Source organism: Equus caballus, chromosome 1, assembly GCF_041296265.1.
Source record: "Equus caballus isolate H_3958 breed thoroughbred chromosome 1, TB-T2T, whole genome shotgun sequence".
Classification (NCBI taxonomy): Eukaryota; Metazoa; Chordata; class Mammalia; order Perissodactyla; family Equidae; genus Equus; species Equus caballus.
The window spans coordinates 156,485,388-156,491,778 of record NC_091684.1 but is presented as its reverse complement, the minus strand read 5'-3'; the positions used below and the strand labels follow the sequence as shown (position 1 = coordinate 156,491,778).

General features: G+C 43.2%; 1 long non-coding RNA gene and 1 pseudogene across 1 annotated transcript; one reads left to right on the top strand and one right to left on the bottom strand.

The window, feature by feature from the left end:
* Window positions 1–857: 857 nt before the first annotated feature.
* On the bottom strand, window positions 858–2,192 carry LOC138918745 (U4/U6.U5 tri-snRNP-associated protein 1 pseudogene; annotated as a pseudogene).
* Window positions 2,193–3,437: 1,245 nt separating this feature from the next.
* Window positions 3,438–5,540, top strand: LOC138917340 (uncharacterized). Its single transcript, XR_011425196.1, has 3 exons — window positions 3,438–3,534; window positions 4,454–4,613; window positions 5,350–5,540. It is a non-coding gene; the product is annotated as an uncharacterized lncRNA (long non-coding RNA).
* Window positions 5,541–6,391: the final 851 nt, after the last annotated feature.

Below are 6,391 nucleotides of genomic sequence, written 5' to 3'. Positions count from 1 at the left end.
GAAACAATCAACAAATGAAAAGGCAATCTATGGAATGGGAGAAAATGTTTGAAAATCATGTATCTGGTAAGAGTTTAATGTACTTTATGGGGCTCTCAGACTTGGTCCACTATTCCTCTGCCTTATTCACTCCAGGACCAGGTATCACTAGATAGTCCCTTTACCCCAAAGCCCACTGAAATTATCCAAACTAGCCAAACCTGACTAACCTTGTTTACCCTGCCTTGCCTTTCCTATCCTGCAGTACCTACAATAAAGGCTCTAACTCATGTTTTCCCCTTGCTCCCTCTGCCTCCTGACGAACCCTGCTGTTTTCCCATGGTGTGCTGTGCTGTGCCTCCTCTTTCTAGGGATCTGTGAGTATAAAAACTCCTTCCTTTGTGTTAGTCATTTCCTTGTCTGCGAGTTATCATACCTGATTAAAACAACAATCTTTTATAATTTTGAGAACAATCTTTTATAATTTTTGTCATTTGATGGCCAGCTCTCACCTATCAGCTGCTCGACCCTAAGTCACATGTTTTTGAATTCTACTGGGCTTGCTCAAGTCAGAATTCCAGGCAAATGACTTACTGAGTAAATGAACAAGGACATTTGATCTTTGAAAAACATTCCACAAAGACTGGGTGTTTTAATCTTTCAAATGGCAAAAATGAGGCTCAGAAATGTTCATTGACATGTCTGAGGTCACACAGCTGAAGGTGAGTTGCAGAACCAAGCTGGTCCGATGGTGGAACAGCTTGAGTTCCTACCTGAATTGACTTGCCCCTCCTCTCAGTTCCAATCCTGGAATGTGCACCATGATCAGGGAGAAAAAATAAGAAGGGAATTTTATTTAATTAAATTTAGAGAGGGTATCAGACATGAGAGGTTTGGTTTGCTTGGTGATGGGTGCTGGCATTGATGCTATTGCTGCTGCCACAGAGCAGGATGTGTGGTGTCTTCTGGGCCATTGTTTCTCCCAGCACAAATCATACCTGTGGGTGTGTTGCTGGAGCTCATCTTCTTCAGGGGTGCCTCCTCAAGCAACTTCTTCATCCATCTCCTTGTCTTCATCTAGCTTGAGTCCTTCCCATGGAAGGGATGGGACAGCTGGTGGAAACTTCCTTAGATATGAGCTTCTGGTCCATTTTGTCTATATACTTGATCTTAAAGATGCAACTTACAGCCATCCTTTTCCTTGAAATCCTGAGTGAAGCCACAGTACTCTTCCTGCTGGCCATAAATGTCATTGATGGTCATCTTGTCCTTGAAGAAGTATAAGACTGAGGTTAGGAGCCCATTGAGCACCTTCACCCTGGCCACCTTCTGCACCATGATCTCTAGCAGTCCTTTGTTCTGACACAAAAGCAGGCACATTGCCAGCTCTCTATTCAAGATGGGCTTCTCATCCAGAATGATGGTGTAAGAGGCAAAGGAACCCCACTGCTGCTTTAGCTCATCCAGGTGGACTGTACTCCAGCTGATGTTTCCTTCCCATTGATCCCAGAGGAGAGTTTGGCTGAGTGTTCCCTATGTTCCTCATTTGGTTCAAAGTCCATGAGCTGCTCTTGCTGCCCCTAGTCTCCTCATATGTGGTGTTTTCCCCCTAAGTCTCTGCAGAATTCTGAAGTGGTGGTACACTTTACGGCATTCTTTCACTCCGGAACCTCATTCTCCTGTCAACTCACTGGCCAAATTTTAGCTTCTTTGTGCTCTCCACCACTTTGTTGCCACTATCTTGCAGCTCTTATTGCTGTTACTCCCACCCCTGCTGATGACCCTTCCCCAGCTGCTTCTGCAGCACTATCTATGCTTTGTTTTCTAGCATCTATGGGGACCCCAATAGCAGAACTCCACACTCCTCTTCATCTATGATATCCTTGTTCTCCACTTGGGAGTCATAACAATGTGGACTTGAGGCATTGATTGCTAATTCTCCTCCATCTGGGGAATCCGATTCATTATACACCCTGGTTTTGCAATCTAGAACCAAAGTCCCTGTCTGGAGTCTGGTTCCTAAGGAGCACAAAGTCATTGCTCTGAAAAACCACCTCCTAACTCTCCTTACAGTTTTTCTTTTCTCTCTCCTTTGTCTTCTTAAAGGCCACCACCCCAATGGGAGTGAGGTGTTCAGAGGTGGGCTGGGATTCTCCCTTGCTCAGGAAATGAGCCTGAAACTGCAGTTTGACTGGATCTCCTGCAGTTCCCATTACCAATGGCTGAAGGCAGATTCGCCCCCATGTCAAGGAGAGGAATGTGGCTGCTTGCCATCAAACTCCTTCTTAGAGCATTTGAACCGGATACAGAGGGACTTTTTGATGCCACTTCACATAAATTCTCTTCTTCTATAGAGGGCAGATATTCAGGCTTCCTCTTCTGCTGCTCCACGGTGTGCCTGCTCCAGGTTCACAGTCACTAGCGCATCGTTCTCCTCCTATTCTACATCTTTGTCCTTGCAGGGGAGTATCACAGTCTCCCTGTCTTGGAAGGAATCGATGGCATGCTCCATAGGGAGGCTATGAAGGTGACCCTGGACACTGTACAGGTCATGCTGCCCTGCCCAACCAACCTCTTCTTCCACCAGTGCCAATACCAAATTCTTGGACCATTTCCTCTAGTAAGTTGGCCCTCTTCTCTGCCAGGCACATCTCCATCTGAAGCTGCCAGCTCTACTGAGTTCAGGCTACAGTGTCATCCAGCAGGGGGTCATCATCCTCCCCCAGGGTTTTTTTTCTTCCCCAGCTTCTGGTTCAGCAAGCAATTTCAGTGGCAGATGCCTGTTTCTCTAGTTGCCACAAGGTCATGGAATTGAAGAGTGGTCTGCAACCAGCCTGTCCTTGGAGCCTGCCTCCTGGTTGAAGGCATCAATTTCCAAAAGTTTCAGCCCCAACTTTGTGTAAGTTTATTGGTCTCCACCATGCTGAGCAGGGCATCTCCTGGGCTGGGTTTGGAACTGGCTGCAGTGGTGGTCTCATAACTGCTATAGTGCTTCTCCTGGTTCTGCACAGCTGCTGGATGGACCTTGTCTGGCTGAGCTCCTGCATAGGTGCACCAGCCAAGGCCTGGGCCAGGTTCCTCTCTGACCTTGTGCCATCACTGCTCCCCACTGCTGCATTTGTGTTTCTCATGTCCACAGTTCCTGACTTCTCCAACCTCCTGCTGCAGCCTCTGTCACTCTGAGGAGCTCCTTAAAGTAATTACCTCATGGAGGAACTTCATCTCGAGTCCTGCAGACATTGCAGAATGGGAACATTCCCAGGTTGCTGCACAGACCCTGTCACATAGCTGGAATTCAGGAGACGTGGCTTTTGTGGCAGCCCTGAGAGGCTGCCCTAAAGGCTCTTGGGAAGGCCAAAGGCCAGAAAAAGTGTAGGCTGCATGTTCCATGCTGCCTTGGGTGGTGGCGGTGGGATGGCTGGGAGCAGGGTAGGGTGGGGTGGGGAGCTTTTTTACTGGTCCATGAAGCATGCAACATGTGCTTTTCCAGGTGCAAGGACCTGGCTTGGGGGACGCCAGATGGCAGACTCCCTCCCCTTGCACCTGCTGGGCATGGTAAGTCTTTCTCTTTTTTTCATTTAATTGAGTTGAATTTCATGTATGTAGTTTATTTAGTTGTGTTAAAGTTAGTTAAATTGAATTAAATCGAGTTGATTCATGTCTTTCATTTTATATAGTTAATTCCACTTAGTTCTTTCCTTTAGCTTATTTGGTTTCAATATTCAATGTTTACTTTATTTTTATTTTGTGTCATTTTGAATTTTCTAATTTTAATTTATTTTTTAAGATGAAAAAGTTTTTGCGTCTGGCCCTGTGGCCGAGTGGTTAAGTTGGTGTGCTCCGCTACTGCAGCCCAGGGTTTTGCTAGTTCGGATCCTGGGCGTGGACATGACACCACTCATCAAGCCACGTTGAGGTGGTGTCCCACGTGTCACAACTAGGAGGACACACAGCCAAAGTATACAACTATGTACTTGGGGGATTTGGAGAGAAAAAGCAGAAAGAAAAAAAGAGAAAGAAAAAAGAAGATGGGCAACAGTTGTTAGCTCAGGTGCCAATCTTTAAGAAAAAAAAGAAGATTGGCAACAGTTGTTAGCATAAGGTGCCAATCTCTAAAAAAAAAAATGAAAAAGTTTTTATGTCATGAAATACCAGTGTTTATTTTAAGTCACCTGAAGCTTTTCTTTGGCTTACAAATATTTATTCCTATTCCAGATTATTTATAATAAGTTCTTGTTAACGATTTTTGACTGTTTCACTTTTTCTTTTAAGAAGTTTGATTTTAAAAAGTGTATTTTTTAATATTACATTCTGTTCGTCAAAATTGGCTCACAAGTAATAAGGTGGGCTGATACTCCTTGCTTCCTCTGTCACTCATGAGAAGAGTCTTCTTCTTAAGGATAGGATCTAGAATAATTCTGGGCATATCATATTTGGATGAGAAATTTTGGGACTGATCTGTCCTCTTTGCCAGTGAAAGAAAGTCAAGAGCCTTTTACAGTCTACTTGAAGGAGAATCAGCATCGTTCCTCTCTAGCTTGATGGAAGTATCGTCCCACACGTTGTTTAGGTAGAGATGCCTGGAAAAATACTGAATGACGTCAAACTATATGTCTTCTACTAACTCAGAAGTTGTAAGTACTGTATGTACATATTGTTTTTCAAATTACATTGCTTTGTACATTGGAAGCGTGTAGAAAGAGGGGATGCGCTAAATGTGGCTAAATGAGTTCAACAAAGGTGCCCAAGATCTGGACTGGTAACAGATCCAAGATTAGCTTATGTTGTTTAATGGGTATTTAAAAAAAATGTTTTAAATCAGATTCTTAGGGTGAGTAGATTGAAACAGTTAAATATTTTCAGGTGAAAGATTAGTAGACTAAGTACTGAAAGATTTCTTCTACATTGTCTACGGGGTAGAATATATTAGGGAATGAAAACTAACCCAGAAACAGAAATGGGAAAAAATTTGTTTATACTTAAACTTAGCTATGGCTATAGGCAAAAAGCTTCCTATTGACTAAGCAAAGGCAACCTTGCTTCTGAAGCAACCCGTCTTCACTCCAGCTACGGACCATCATCCTGAGAACTTTTGGCCTGATGCCCAGGCAGGACAGGCATCAAATGGAGACGAGGTGTTATTGCCAGCTATGGTTACACAGTCAGAGAAACTGACATATTGAAAGACACAGGATGTTAAGCAATTTTAAACCGGACTATTATTTCTGGTTCTCACTGTGAGTAGAGCTTTATGAATGGATTTTTATAAAACTTGAGGCTACTCTAGTGAACCAAATAAATGAATTCAGTGTTTACACTTAACAAATTAAAAACTTGTTGTTAATCTCCTTCACTTGTTCATCTTGATAGGCTAGACCTTCTGCATCCCATGTGATTGGCCTTATCTCAGACTTGGGCTACATTAGCCTTAAAGGATTCATCCATAGATATAAGGATATTGCTGCACCTAAAGAACCTCAGGAAAATCCCCTGTATGGAAAATTCTGTGAAATTTTCAGACCCTTAACAGGTAAGAGACGCTCCTTCATCACATTTACATTTGTTAGCCTTGTCTGCTCAGTTATCCATCTGTGCAGATAATCCTGGTGCCTCTGTCATATCCTTTCTAGCCACTTGATTTCAGCCATGGTGAACAGTTGAGGAAGCTCAGACATTTCTTGCCATGAGCACATTACCCAGTACCTCAAGTATATGCTGTGCATCTTCTCCCTTTGTGTCCCTGGGCATTCTGATGCCAAGTAATCTTGCTGTGTACTTAAACAAGGGTAGCCCAGAAGTGTACACTTAACACCTTCAGGGGGAACTTTTGACCAATTAGAGACAGGAGCCAGTCGACCAGTGCTCTAGCGTCTAATAGTCAAACTATACTGGGAGGTATCCTGTATGAGTCTCAGAAGATTCTAATGGAATAGGCTACCTCATTGGTCATAATGGTTACCTTAAAAATACATTCTTACTTTGGCTTTTCCTCATCACTTTCTTTCTCTTTCCACAATCTTCTACTGTGACATCAATTCTCAAATAAAATACTTGTACTCAGTACCTGTCTCAGTCCACACATTTGAGGGTTAACCACATTAAAGAAATTGGTACAGAAATGGTACTAGAAAGCAGAAACACAGGAAGGGATACAGATGCTAAAACACTTGATAGTCATAGAGTAAAAGGAGCCCCATTGACTGGGGCAATAAGTTCATAATAATTCTTGCCAATCTTCCAAGCATCCTAATACTTAGATGTACCCTTTGGTGAATCAGGATGATGTAGAGGTATAAGGAGAAACAGCAGCAAATCCACCACTTGAATGGCATAGGAGCAATGTTAATAAGGATTGTGGAGTTTGTCGTTTTTGTTAACTGACTTAGAAGTCTTTAAAAACGATAACAGATTC